The following is a 15421-nucleotide window of genomic DNA, read 5'->3' as shown; positions in this document are numbered from 1 at the left end:
TGACATCATAGCCCCGCCACCTCATGATGTCATGCCCCGCCCCCTCAATGCAAGTCAATGGGAGGGGGTGTGATGGCTGTGATGCCCTCCCATAGACTTGCATTGGGGGGGGTGATTTCATGAGGGGGTGGGGCTATGATGTCACGAGCTCCTGACACCGGCTCCAGCGTTCGGAACAGTTTGTTCCAAACGCTGATCAGTGGAGTACCCTTTTAAGTAAAAAGAACTCATTGCACAATCATTTAAGTTTATGGATGGTGTGCTATGTAAATATCCATAGTGCGTAGCACCAGTTCAATTGGTACTTTCTACATCTCTATATTTTATAAAGACAGAAGGCTTTGATCCCCACAATATCGTAAATTATATAGACTATCTGTACTGATCAATAAGGGATGTCCCTTTAATGTGAGCTCAAAGAGAAGGTAAAGTTCCAGGTCCAGAAGGTAAAGTTCCATCTGTGCGGCACTGTACATAGACTCCACCAGGAGCTGTCGCTGGATCAGATACAGCCTTTGGCTCTGTCACATGGGGGAGCAGCTGAAATACATTTTCTGGTCCAACTGGAAAATGTCCTGCACTTTGTTATGTCTGGTCCTCAGGACATTTATAGTTAAATTCTATTTTCAGGGTCTAAGAATTTTTTAACAACTGTATTCCAGGGGATTGTGTACAACTTCCAAAGCTGAATTACAATTAAACTAACGTTTTGGCTTCAGTGTGCAACGTAATGAAGAACGCAGCAATGAGATAGTGTGTCTATGTGGATACGTTTTCCTGAAATCTAAACCATATATAAATATATTGGACTATTTTACTTTAGACATCAAAGAGTAACTGAAAGCTGCTGGTAGCAAGACACATCAGCTGACATTTAGTGGTAAAAGAGATCTAAACCTTTCATAAGATTGTGTTTACCTAACGTGGATATGCTCTCTAATTCCAATTTACACATGTAGCAGTGCAGGGTTTGTCATGTGGCACAATGTGCTGTGATCTTCTAAAAATAAGAAGAAGAATCTTTATAGAGTGCCAACATATTCCACAACACTTTACAATTTAGAGGTTTCATTTATAAACAAAACCAGACGTTACAGAGTAACAAATGAATTATCATTTAAAACAGGTGGGAAAGCCCTGATCATAAGATCTATGGGGTGATATAGGTAAAAGTGACTTGTAAGCTGCTCAGGCAATCTTGTAAGAGAAGAGATCTTGTGATATGCTTTTCCTTGCCTTTCCATAGGATGACAGGTAAACCGACTCAGATTTATTTATCTAAGGGTATGTTCATACGAGTGGATCCCCAGTGCATATTACGCTGCGGATCCGTTGCTGAAGGACCGCTGTATGCTGCCTTTACAGGTGCCTGCTTGGAGCGGCAATACGCTGCTACGAGCAGGCACACTGAATCGATGTGTGAGTCGCTGCGCATGCGCGGTGTACTCGCACACATCACGGCTGCTCTCCCTGCTCTATGAGCTAGGCCGAGAGCTGCCGCGATGTGCGAGTATACTGTGCATGCACACGGCAAGTCGCACATCGCAGTGTGTCTGCTCATAGCAGCGGATTGCCACTCCAAGCAGGCACCTCTAAAGGCAGCATACAGCAGTCCTTCAACGGTGGATCCGCAGCGTAATACGCGCTAGGGATCCACTCATGTGAACGTACCCTAAGATGCAAATTCAAATCTGCTTTATCTGCATATTTTAATATGAACGTCTGATCCATAAGCTCTCCGAACATATGCTTTAGTAAATAATATTGTACTTTGTTAAATAATTCTGCATCTTTTCTTATAGCAATACTTTGTGATGTTCCTCTGTTATTCCGTCTAGAAATTTAGGAATACATTGATAACTAGGTTTTACTTATTAGGGGTTATTTGCTAAGGGTGAAGTGTAGTTCTCTTTGTGTGTTGTGATTTTATTCACGATATTTACAAATGTTTCCCTACGTTTTGCTTTTTTCTATAAATGCCCTGAACTGTCGGGTTTTTCAGAGCTTACATCCACCACATTTTATGCGGGAACATTAGTAAATATGTTGTGATTTTTCAAAACTCTCGGTGACACGCCCCTTTTGTTGTGACCATGCCCCTTTCTTCTGTGACCACGCACCTTTTCAATTTTTCCTATGAAATGGAGAGTTTTTGTTTAGTTTCAAATTGTGTCGCACGAAACATGCAACACAATTTGGGTGCAAAACCTGAATAAAAATGAGTGGTGATCACATTAGTAAATAACCCCCATTGTGTCTTTTCAAGATCTGACACTGTCCAATCAGTGTCTGCACATGTAAAGACACAAGGGTAACACCCAATGGTCAATTTGCTCAAAAAAGAAAAAGATAGTCCACAACTGGTATTTTATAGGAAATACAAATATTTACTAAAACAGACATGTCAAGATTGCCGATGGGTCAGCTTTAATTTAATAAATATTGTAGGAAATGATGTCCATGTTTACACAATATAAACATATAAACAAGGCTCAGTTTTTCTCTGTGTTGGTTCCAATCTTGGCTTTTGCTAAAAATACTGAGCACCAAAAAAATACCCAAAATACTGAGTTCGAACCCGCTCTAATAGATTGTGCAAACTTCGGTGCAAATGCAGGCTTGGCAGTCCTCTCCACTCTGTTGCTTAACCCCATTACATGAGTGACAGGTGTATTTTTATCCCACACCAGGTAAGAGTTCATTTCTCTAGTTGAGGGAACCACAACGCTACCTAACATAATACAAAAGGAAACATTCCTGTTTTTTTCTACACTTTCTTAAATTTAGACTAGACAGTATAAAGAGCCTCCAGATTTTCATACAGTCTGAACCACTATTTTAATTTGGTGAAGGACGCTACTTCATGGGAAGGCATTGGCCAAACAAACCATCAAATGATCAAACACTCGTTTGCCGATTCAAACTAATCTTCTTTGGTCGCACATCTCCCTGAGTAATAAGGGATGTGCGGACAACCAATGATCCATAGATCGTTCTTGCGGCACTCCCTAAATGATGCTTGAGCCTCCATAAAGGGACCAGTGCTTGTTTACAGTGCGGGGTCGAGCCATGTAATAGGGCCAAATTAATACAATACCTAAGAATACGTTTATATTTATGTTCCTCTGATTTAGGATCTTGGACACTTTTTTTCCCCAGTATAACAGAGGTAGGGGGCAGGTAAGAGAGATGTTGTCTCCATATAAGGGAATTTCTTTCTTTAATAAGAGAAAACAACATCATTTGTATTTAATATTGTAATAGTTGTACCGAATCAACAAAATATTTCAGCCATAAAAGTTTCAGCAAAATGAAACATACAAAATAATGAATTTCACCATGGCTTCATTGTATAATTCATCGAAGGAGCTGCTGAAACTGTACATATGGGAAGTGGGTGGAAGTGGCAGAGAATAACTGAAAGGAAAAGGATGTTTTATGTGTTTCTTCAAGGGCATGGCAGATTGATTTGGAGGACAGCAGCAGAGAAGGCAAATGCAACGTGCACAAGGCTTCACATGAAAATAATGAAAATAAAAATGTATTTCCCGTACAGTATACAGTATTCCTGTACAGTATACTGTGGCAGCATGTACTATGTATATGTATATATATATATATATATATATATATATATATATATACAGCAGCACCTCCAAAACAGCAAGTGAAGTAAATATGGTGCAGGCAGGTCTCCCGGGACCCCGATCCCAGGTCCAAAGGGAGGCAGAAACAAAAAGACAACCACAGCACTCCAAAGTATCAAAAATAAAAAGTGACTTTTATTCCATGAACAGGCAAGTGCGACGTTTCGGTTTTCTCACAACACCACGGCCGCTTGTGACGTCACGGCCACGCCCCTTTAATGGAACTCTATAGACTTGCATTGAGGGGGCGTAGCCATGAAGTCACGAGCCTCTGGTGAAGCAGGGAGACATGAAAAGTCACCAACAAAACTACAAGTACTGTACATGCAGGAGGAGCAAGAATGAAGCAATGCCATTTTTTCCTTCTTTTTTTCATTTTTTTTTTCACATACAGTAATATGTTATTTTTCTGGCACCTCAAGGGCCATTCATACAAGAATGTTTAGAATAAGAAAGAATTAAATGTTACAGTAGGGAAACATATTTTAAGTGGTACGCTTCACTGGCTCACTTATTGCTTGTTTTTGAGAATGGACGTTTGATGTTATTAAAATGGATCTTCAAATGCAGTTTATTCATTTAGAAAACAGTGTCTTAATCTGATTTGTAAATAATACAATAGGCTTATTACCCACAACTACCAAATGTTTTTTTTTTAAATAAATAATTCCAGTTTATGGTTTATATTATTTCCTTTTTTTGTACAGGTCGTGGGCAGCCAAGTGTGCCGTCCAAGCTGCAGGACCATGAGCTGAACATTACTTATAGAATAGATATCTAGTAGTATAGTATAGATCTCTTACATAATAAGACACCACTGATGGGGGAAATAATGGTGCTGTTACCTAAAAATTACATTTCTTTTTTAATACTGCAAGTATAAAATGGCAGTCTATCACAACTAATATGATAAATATGTTGTGCCATGTATTTATAACCAAACTGGTTGACATATTTGAAGATCTTATTTTACCATTTTCAAGTGGCCGGCACATCGCATGGCTCTCTGTGGCAGCAAAGCACATCAAGGCAGTATCTGGACACCATGACTTGATCCACTGATCTTGTTCTACATGTTATTTTGTCATAGTTGGTCTATTGTGTCTCTAGCGCATTACTGGACATCTGACTGAGGTCTTTTATGGCATAAGGTTCTAGGGTGAAGACCACTCTTTTCTATCAGGACCATATCCTGGAATTTTATTCTTATGGTACACTCATAACTGTATTAACACAATGTCCGTCTGTCCCCTGATGACGTCACGGTCATGTAGTGACAGAAACGTGTAGGAAAGGCAGTCTGAGGTACCTAATTTATTGATGTTGTTAGTAATTGATACTTTTTTTTAACTGTAATGATTTAGGTATTTTCGTATTTTGTCCAGGACCCAGTGAACTCCATTGTTGCCCCTGGGTTATTTTAATACAGCATATTACACGCTATGTTACTTGTCTAGCTTTATGCACGACTTATAAAAAGTTACGTTTTAGGCACTTCCATAATCTTGTCTGGTCACCATATTTAAGTTTACAATGTGTAACATATGCTGGATTTGGTAACCACTGATAGCAGCCATTAAAGCCTGCATCCTCAACTACAGAGGTAAGATGAAGTTACAGCTGTTTTATTAGGACAATAAGATGTGCAGGATACTTGGTCATCAATAGTGAAAGCTTGAACCTTCTTGCATTTAGAAACAGTCAAATAAGTGTATCTAGGGGTTCACATAGTTTTTATTAATTCTCATGATGATGGCAACAAGAAAAACCTGCAGCTTTTGTTTAAAAAAAAACAATTAAACAACATACCGATTAACATTTTCTGTCTAATAAAACCAAAATGATATAAAACCCAAAAAATACAAACCCTCTTTAAGAGTAATAACTTTCAGACAAAAAGTGGTAATATGGAAATCTGCATTGGGAAAGATAGAGGGTGAGATTTATCAAAACCTGTGTGGAGGAAATGCTGACCTGCTGCCCATATTAACCAATCAGATTGCTTCTTTGATTTTAAAGGCCTCTGAAAAAAGAAGCGATCCGATTGGTTGCTAGGGGCAACTGGTTAACTTTTCCTCTACACAGGCTTGGATAAATCTCCCCAATAGTTTTTTTTCCAGAGTAAGAGCTTTACTTGCTGGACACAATAGAGTTCACAAGACAAGGGGCCATGATTTTCTGTAATTGTCATAAATGATTAAGGCAATGAGAAATGACTGATTCTTGACTGATTTATCCTATTTCCTTAGTTCCTCTTCTCCAGAATTTTGTGCCATAAGATTTCACAGGAAAATTCCCGTACATTACAGCTTCTCAAGCGCAACTCACAAGGAACCTGCCAGCAGGCGCAGAAGCAGGTGTTTTTGTTTAAAGTTTGTAATTTCTCCCAAGTTAGTAAACTTTTAACTCCAATGAATGACCAATGATTTCAAGCAATGGGAGGCATCCGAGAGCACTCAAAGTGCTGGGAACTAAAAGTTACCACTAGCCATAGCTTACCTTCTAAAAAAAAAAGGGTCGTTCAGGTTCTACAATCTACTGCAAATTCTAAATTGATTGGTAGTATATATTATTAATAATTAAAATAATAATAATAAAAATAATTAAGAATAGTATAATATTTTATGGACGTCCCTGATGAAGCCTTCGTGCGTGAATCAATGGGTGGTGGAGACTCCTGGCGTTACCAGTTACCACTTGGTTAATACTCCTGATTTCTGCACCACTGGCATGAATGTAAGTTGTCTCATTGGTTGAGATCTTACATGTATTTTTATTAGTAGATATCTATGTAGTAGCCCTTTTTTTTTCATGCACTTGTACTCTATCTAAAGATTGTTTTTTTTTTGTACAAATGTTGTACTTTCTTTGTGAGCCCTTTTTCTGGCCCCATTATTTCTTTGCATTGTTTTGCTTATTTATTTATATATTCACGTCCCTTGTGCTCTGTTTGTATTCTATGATTTAAAAGTCTCCACCTTGTGTAATCTGCTCCAATTTTGGAGTGTTCCCTTGTGGATTTGTTATGTCATTCTATTTTATTCCTATATGTGATTTTAAATGTACTGTGTTTTTTACAGTAATGTCATAATTAAAGTTTTCTGAATGATCTATATATGAATTGTTTCTTTCTTTAATGTTTCTAAATCATGAGACAGGTACAGATCAATCTGACAACTACAGAAATCGACTACCTAAAAACCAAGAAATTGTAGGCAGCATTCGGAAAAGTTAGAGGACATGTTGAAAAATCCTTCTTTACATTATTAGAGAATGAGTTCCTAAAATGAAAAGAAAAAAGTCAATCTAAAATTCTTAACTTTGGGTATTTTTTGGTCCTTTTATTCAAAACACTGCATGCTTTATGTATTGTCTTTATTCTAGAATTTTCCAGGCTTAAATAGCACCATAAAAAAGGAAATACCAAAAAAAAATCTTGAAAAATGCAAGCAAACAAATGGCACAAAAATTGTGTGAAGAAAGCCTTAAAATTATTTTTGGTATGCATTTCGAAGCTTTAAAAGTTTTTTTTTTTTTTTTTGTCTGTTGTGTTGTCCAGATATCGAAAAATAAATAAATGAACCTTCTGTAAGTAGCTAACACTAATGATATGGAGGTATACCAACTGAGTTGAAAGCTGAACTTTATAGATGGTTAACATCTGACCAATCTTCTTTGAAGATGTTTGCATTTCTCCTGAGAAGATAATCATTCTACTAAATCGCTAGTTTGTGAATTCTCCAGTATTTAGAAAAAAAATTCTGATAAGTTTGCAGGTAGCCAAATTGCGACACATGACTCTAATGAAGCAGCGGCGGATTAGAGAACAATCTAAGTATTAATGGTGACGCTGATTAAACGCTGATTGTAATTTATCTTCTCAGATTGTAGCAAAATTCGAGGATAAAAGGAAAATTTCAAAGTATCTCTCTAAGCAGAGAAAGACTTAAAAATAACAAACAGAATATGTAGTTACCCTAATAAAGAATGACGCCATCCCATGGAGACTGACATATATGTGCCCCATCAACCCAGTCACACAATCAACCTTCGGACTGCTTTTTGTTGTACTAGAGTTAATTTCTTTGGCGGTGTGTTTTTCTTTGCTGGTTCTTTGTTATTCACATAGAATGCTGCCAGAGCCGTTTCCCCTCCACATTCTGCGCACAACTCTGTAACTGCATTGCAGAGAAGAAAAATGAGGAGTCATATCTACAACTCCAAGCTTGCTTCCTAAATATTTTATAAACTTGAAGCTTTAGAATTCAAGACTACACTGTGCTTTGGATTCAAAAATGTCTGACTAGACTTTGATTGCAGAAATACTAATATATTTTTTTTTTTCCTAGGGCTTTACACTCAACCGACTGAGAGATGAAGTCTATGCAAGTATATTGTCCTCTACTGAGCGAGATCAGTCAAACTGTGATTACTTTCTAAGTAAATACTGATGTATACATGTAGTTCAAAGGATGGAAAGAGGATCTCAAACTTTCCAATAAAATATGCATCTCATTGATTTTCTTAAGATGTATTCTAGTAATTGCTGTCATTAACCACAAAGAAGAGACCATTATTACCTACAATTACTGGGGAAACATACATTGTATTGGATACATTTACTGTAATGAAGTTCTAACAATTTCTTAAAGGGCCACAGATAATTTTATGGTTGTAATCTCACATCACACTTCGCATTGATCAAAGATTCAGTGAGAATTATTCTGGTCAATAAAGGTTCTGGAATATGTAAGCTCTTAGATAAAACGGTTTGTCTTCTCGTAAGAAACAGACACATGGGACAGCAAATCTGGGATACAGAGAAACTTCCTTAAAGGTCTTCTCCACCATAAGGTGATTTTAGTACGTACCTTGCAGGCAGTAATGGACATGCTTAGGAAGGATCTGCGCTTGTCTTGGGGCTAAATGGCTATGCTGTGAGATTACCAGAACACTGTGGCTAGCTGTTTGTGAACTGGTATTTTCTGTCTGTTTTCTTTTTTTACTACAAATCCCATAATTCCATTTCCCCCCCTCCCACACATTAGCCACCCCACCCATTGAAACATAAATGAGCTGCATCCATTCTAAAGACCTGTGGTTTTCAATCAGGGCACCTACAGCTGTTGCACTAGTTGCAGATTGATCTCTCTCCCACCAAGCGATCACTCCACCCATTGAAGCAGACAGGCTCCCTGTCATCAGCTGACTAGTGAGTCAGGTCTCGGCCACATTGCAACCTGGGAAAAATCTGAGACAACAGTCATTTTGTATGCTGTTAAAAATAAATATTGGGGTGAAAATCACAGAAGAATTGTGAAAAAACCATCACACACAGGTACAGACACTATATTATGGACTACACTAACTTTACAGCCCCTGTAGCATAGTCAAATAAAAAAAATTCCTGGAATATCCCTTTAATTGAGTTTAGTATAATTGTAAAAGTGAAATTCTCCTTCATATAAAGGAAAAAGGATTTTCTGTGTTATAACTAGTGCAGGTCCTGGATAGTGGTACATGAGTGTTCTAGTGTCCTTTGAATTCCTAAGCACCGCCCTGGTATAATACTGCCACATACCATGCCCCTGGAATAATACTTCCACATACATGCCCCCAAATATTATAGTACCACACATTGTGGCCCTGAATGCCATATTGCCACACTCACCATGCACTGGTATATTACAACACACCGTGCCCCTGAACATAATACAACCACACACCGTGGCCCTGAACATAATACTACCACACATCGTGCCCCTGAATATCATACTAACACTCCGTGTCCCTGGTAAAATACTGCCACACACCATGCCGCTGGTATAATACTGTCATACACCCTGCCCCAGGTATAATGCTGCCACACACTGTGCCCCTGGTATAATACTGCCACATACCATGCCTGAATATAATACTGCCACATGCTGCCAAATATGTGTCAATGAATGAGGTGTCTATTTCTCCTTAATTAATAATGCCACTATGCCCCAATATGAACTGTACCACTATTCCCCCCATATGAACTGTACCACTATCCCCCCCATATGAACTGTGCCACTATTCCCACTCCCCCCCCCCCCCATATGAACTGTGCCATTATGCCCCCATATGAACTGTGCCATTATGCGCCCATACGGACTGTGCAAATATTTGTATTAAGTTTTATCTGCTCTTTTGGCTTTTTGGTTGATGTTGAGTACATTGGTTAGAAAGACATTTGTGCCAGATGGCAGATCTGCATTAAATTAATAGTAGCCCAGAGAAGGTCACATACCAAGGCAGCGATGACTTGGAGATTTGGCCCTTTCGAACGATAACCTTAACAAACCAAAAAGATCAAAGAAAGATTGAAAACATAAATAGGCAGAATCTATACAGTTCGGTGCCAGGAGCAAATTTCTAGCAATGTTGGCTACTTTCCATTCACAGAACACGTGAAACAAAAATATTTACTCTTTGGCTGGCACCATGTAATCAACCAACAAAATATCATAACAAGAACTATATTTCCCAACTTGGATGATGTAGACTCTCCACATCATCACAATGTGTATTATTACTCCATTGTTTAAGCTTTCAATAATGTATGAACTAGCAGTAAATGAGTACATGGTCCTGAAATGTAGTCCTGATGCCACTTATCAAACAATTATATCATATGGAAAAAGATGGGAATGGAAAACAAAGCTAATGACTCCATGGCTATACATTAGCACAATGCAGAGATCCTATATTTGCTATCATGTTAGGGGTTTGTTGAAAACAGGAAGAGGAACTGCTGACCTAAAAGACTGGAGAACCTAAAATAAATAGAAAAGAAATATCTCAAACTAATTAGAGGCCTCTACTACAAGAAACCTCAAGAGTGCCGAGTTCACAGTTTGGCTTGTGCTGGTGTTTTTAGTCACTGCTAGAAGGGTATGATAAAAAGAAATCACATTCGGCATGGCTCCTTTGACCAAGAAAATATAATAACTCTACTGTAACTACCTACTGAGCACCGGATAAAAGGACCTGCATGGTTACTAGAATATATTACAAGGCAGAAGAGTCCTGCTATGAAACAAGCGGCATTAAAAACAATGAGGCACTAGCTGTAGTGTGTGCTCTTTAGTGGCATCCAGCCAGCCGCAATCTGTGTAAATGAAATTATAGTCCCTCCTGTACAAAGTGTACATCTGTACTGACCTAAGGAGGCCGGCTGAAACTTCTGGGTGTCCATCTGCTGTCAGACTACAAGCCCCAGTATGTCCTATAGTTGCCAGAAGAAATGAAGCTGAGACCTGAAGACCCAAACTACTCGCATCCCAAGTTGAGAAAATAATTTTTAAATAATAAAAGAAAAGAACAGCCATTGTACATACACATGCACAATGACTGGAGTATCTATTACATGGATTTGCCCATAAGTAGATGCTATCCCCTATCCTATATGTTTCAATGTGCACCTTTTTTGCAATAAAGCAAATAGGGGACTTTCAGGAGGAATCATTTGATTCCTCATACAGATCAATGTGGTTGTATAAAACCACATTGATCTGTGTGCGCTCTGTGTCCTCCGGGTATCTTAGCAGATGATCCTGCTGGGGGGGGGGGGGGGGGGGGGGGGCGATCCACACCACTGGACCACCAGGGATGGAATAAAGGCACCTTTAGACGCCACTGTCAGCTTTGACAGCAGCGATCTAAAGGGTTAATAGCCGCCCGCGGCGATCACCGCATGTTGGCTATTAACGCAGGCCCCCAGCTACAAGAATCAGCCTTAGCTGAGCCTTAGCCCTCTGACGGGCTGAAACGCGTCACCTGTGACTACCCTGTCTTCTGTACCTATGGTGTATAGGAGAAAATAAAGGAATTTGTTTTATACAGAAGCAGCGCTGGACATCGTTTCTGTTCCATAATCTTCTTTGTAAGCAATGCTTCTAGGGAAGAACAGACTAACATGGCATCCAACAGAGCCTGCCAACTTTTTGTCTTTATCAGAGATGCTCATAGAGCTATAGTAGGAGTCTACAGAATTCTATGGGTGCCGCATTACAAAATAGCCATGTGGGATACAGTACTGTGCTTGCATATCAATTGTTGACTCATTTTCTAAACTTTTCTGAATACAGTGACCCCCCGACCTACGATGACCCTGATATACGATCATTTCAACATACGATGGCCTCTCAGAGGCCATCGCATGTTGAAGGCAGCATCAACATACGATGCTTTTGCATGTCGGGGCCATCGGATAAACGGCTATCCGGCAGCGCAGACTGCTTCAGCTGCCACCGGATAGCCGTTTTTGCTGCCCCGTGTGGTCCACTGACGATCACTTACCTGTCCTCGGGGCTCCGGCGCGTCCTCTTCGGGCTCCCCTGCATCGTCGGCGCTCTCCATCGTCGTCATCACGTCGCTGCGCACGCCGTCCCGTCATCGAATAGGAGCGGCGTGCGTAACGACGTGATGGCGGCGACGGAGAGCGAGGATGCCGGGGAAGCAGAGGTCTTGCCGGAGCGTCGTGGACGCGACGACAGCAATGGAGGGCGACATCCGGGGCAGCGGTGACGAGCGGGGACACGTGGGTATAACCTCCAATACCAGTGGCCTTCAACCTGCGGACCTCCAGATGCTGCAAAACTACAACTCCCAGCATGCCCGGACAGCCGTTGGCTGTCCGGGCATGCTGGGTGTTGTAGTTGTGCAACATCTGGAGGTCCGCAGGGTGTAGACCACTGTCCTATACTTTACATTGCACGGATCCCTCAACATACGATGGTTTCAACAAACGATGGTCCATTTGGAACGGATTACCATCGTATGTTGAGGGACCACTGTACTTACTTCTGGACATGTTAGCAATATAGGTCACTCTAGTTAGAGGGCACGTCCAGCACAAGCTTAGTCCAAACCATCCCTTTAAATAGAATAGTTTGTTTCTTCTTTCAGAGAACACAAGCCTATTTCTAATCATTTGCAATAATGGCATACACTTTATCATAATCCATCCAACATTTCGGGAAAAGCTTTCCAGCCACATACAAACGTGTCCAGTAAAGGCCACTTCCATCTCCCGCTTTCCACTGCCTTCTTTTATAGATGGAAATTTGTGTTGTGCACAATGGTCATGATTATTCCAAGCCATAAAATAAAGTAGGGCCACCATATTAAACCGCAGAGTGGGACATAGCTAGGGTAGATTTGCCAATATTGCAGTAATTCTGTAAATGAAATGAATGGCATCTGTAATCAGTGTGCATTCTATTCCCAAATCTAGAATGCTTCATTTCACCAGCATTGTGTGCATGTTTGTGTGGGATGGTATTAAGGGTGTTCGTGAATATAAAATCCCACTTTAAGTTAAAGATACATTTGTTTACTGCCTGCTCTCAATCAGTAGCACATTTATACTAAATGCCGCCTTTGGATGAAGAAGAAACTTATTAAGTGGCTATTCAAAGGCGCCGTAAACTGTTGTGATTTAAAATAGGCTCATATAAGTCTATAAAAACTTCAACTCATTCCTCTCTTTTCAGTTTTATCAATAGGGGGTAAAATACAGCAGCATGATGCAAAAGACAAGGATAATTTATCACAGATTACAAGGTCTTTGGTATTTGTTAAAGCCCAGGGCTAGCGTTCTTCAGTACATAATTTCTTTTTAGCTAGAAGTAGTACTTACAAAGATATGAAACAGAGATTCTACAGACTTAACTAAGCAGGGGGACTATTTTCCTCTCCAGCCTTCCTGCAATTAATCGGATAATCAGACCTTTCTGCTGCGCTAGTTCAATCCACAATCCAGTGTGTATTAAAGCCTGACGAGTCCAGTGTGCCACATTGTATTCAGTACAGACCCCGCAACACCTACCTAAAATGCACAGTATCGTGGAGCATGCACAGCAGCTTCTTCTGACTCTTAAAGGGGTACTCTGGAGGGCATACATGTTTTTAAATCAACTGGTGATAGAAAGTTATACGGATGTGTAAATGACTTCTATTTCAAAATCTTAATCCTTCCAGTACTTATCAGCTGCTTTATGCTCCAGAGGAAGTAGTGTAGTTCTTTCCAGTCTGATGACACCTCTGTTGGTTTCAGAAAATGCCAAAACATGAGCAAATCCCCATTGCAGACCCCTCCTACTCAGCACAGTTCCTGACACGGACAGAGGTGTCAGGCAGAGAGCACTGTGGTCAGACTGGAAAGAACTGCACAACTTCCTCTGTAGGATACAACAGCTGATAAGTACTGGAAAAATTAAGATTTTTACATAGAAATAATTTACAAATTTGTTTAACTTTCTGGCACTCCTGAGAGTGCTGAAACTGAAACAGAAGATCAAAATTATACACACACACACACACACATATATATATATATATATACACACACACATATATACGCACACACATCATCTTGAGTCTGTCCAGTGTTTAGATTCGATGTATAAAAGGCTCTATTATATCGGTCATGAAGTATGTACACGGCCTTTGTCGTCACTTTGGGTGCTATTGATGTCACTAGAGTATTTCAACAGCATGGGTGTCATTTAGACCACAATAGAAGTGAACTTCCTGCTCTGCTGCTCCTAGAGATTTGTTGAACTAGTAGTATTCAGATTTCACCAGTGACGTATGGTATGCAATACATCGATCTTATATCTATGTTCTACCCTCAAGCTTCCTATAAATATTCAACGTAAAATTTAGTTCTTATGGCCAAAAGCACTGCAGCTTATGTAGGTGCCCTACCTGCCTGCATCTTTTACCAGCCTTGATAACTAAATATTATTCTAACTATACTACTTTGTAGCCACACTATTGTGGATCAATCCTACTCCTTCTGACAGATCAGAAGAGACCCTCCCAAGCCTGAAAAGAGACTCAACTGAACCAACATCCCTCATTAGAGCCCTATGTATATTACTGCCCATCTCGGTGGCTTCCCGACCTCTGTATTTAGTACTGGTGTCTTTATGGCTTCCTGACCCCTCTATGTAGTACTGGTTACTTTGTGGCTTCTTGATCCCTGTATGTAGTGCCAGTGTCTTTTTGGTTTCCTAACCCCTCTATGTAGTACCGGTTACTTTGTGGCTTCATGATCGCTGATGTAGTACCGATGTCTTGGTGGCTTCCTGACCCCTGTATGCAATACCGGTTACTTTGAGCCTCATGACTCCTGTGTGTAGTACCCATGTCTTAATTGCTTCTTGATCTCTTTCTGTAGTACCTGTTGTATGTAAATGTATTTTTATTTACTCTGTAGACAACATCACAGACACTGTTTTGGTGGTGTAACACACTCGTACTTATGTGTAAAAGCACATCTTGTAAGTCTTCACCTGACCATATTCCAACAACTATTTATACAACACTCTTCCACCAGGACATTTCATAGCAACAGCAAGTTTTAATATCAACACAGATCGCACCTGTTCAGGTTTGTAGTTCTCCGCTCTGGCCACTGAAGAGCTGCAGGCGCAGGGCCAAACGGCTCCGGCCTTGGTGAGTGCACCCTCCTGAGCTGGTCTTTATAAGACTTCAGTCTGCTTCTGACTATTGCTCGTGATTACAGCTCATACTGTGTTTGTAGCTTTCTGTCTGCTTTTGCCTCCTACATTTCTCTGACCTCCTGCCTACTTATTGACCATTCCTTTGCCTGCCTTCTGTGCCTTGTTGTCCGTCTGGTTTGACCCCTTCATTTGACTTCCCTTTTGCTTTGCTACTGCAATACTTTCTGGTTTTGACTCTGGCCTGTTTGACTCTGCTTTGTTTGTTTGTCTGCT

General features: G+C 40.1%; 1 protein-coding gene across 2 annotated transcripts in view; it reads right to left on the bottom strand.

Annotated features, from left to right (window-relative positions):
- Positions 1–15421, bottom strand: part of NR3C2 (nuclear receptor subfamily 3 group C member 2) — a 351371-nt gene that overhangs the window by 170022 nt on the left and 165928 nt on the right. The window lies entirely within an intron of this gene.

This window comes from Hyla sarda, chromosome 1 (genome assembly GCF_029499605.1).
Source record: "Hyla sarda isolate aHylSar1 chromosome 1, aHylSar1.hap1, whole genome shotgun sequence".
Lineage (NCBI taxonomy): Eukaryota > Metazoa > Chordata > Amphibia > Anura > Hylidae > Hyla > Hyla sarda.
Note: the sequence above shows the minus strand (reverse complement) of the source record. Positions and strands in the feature narration are given on the sequence as shown.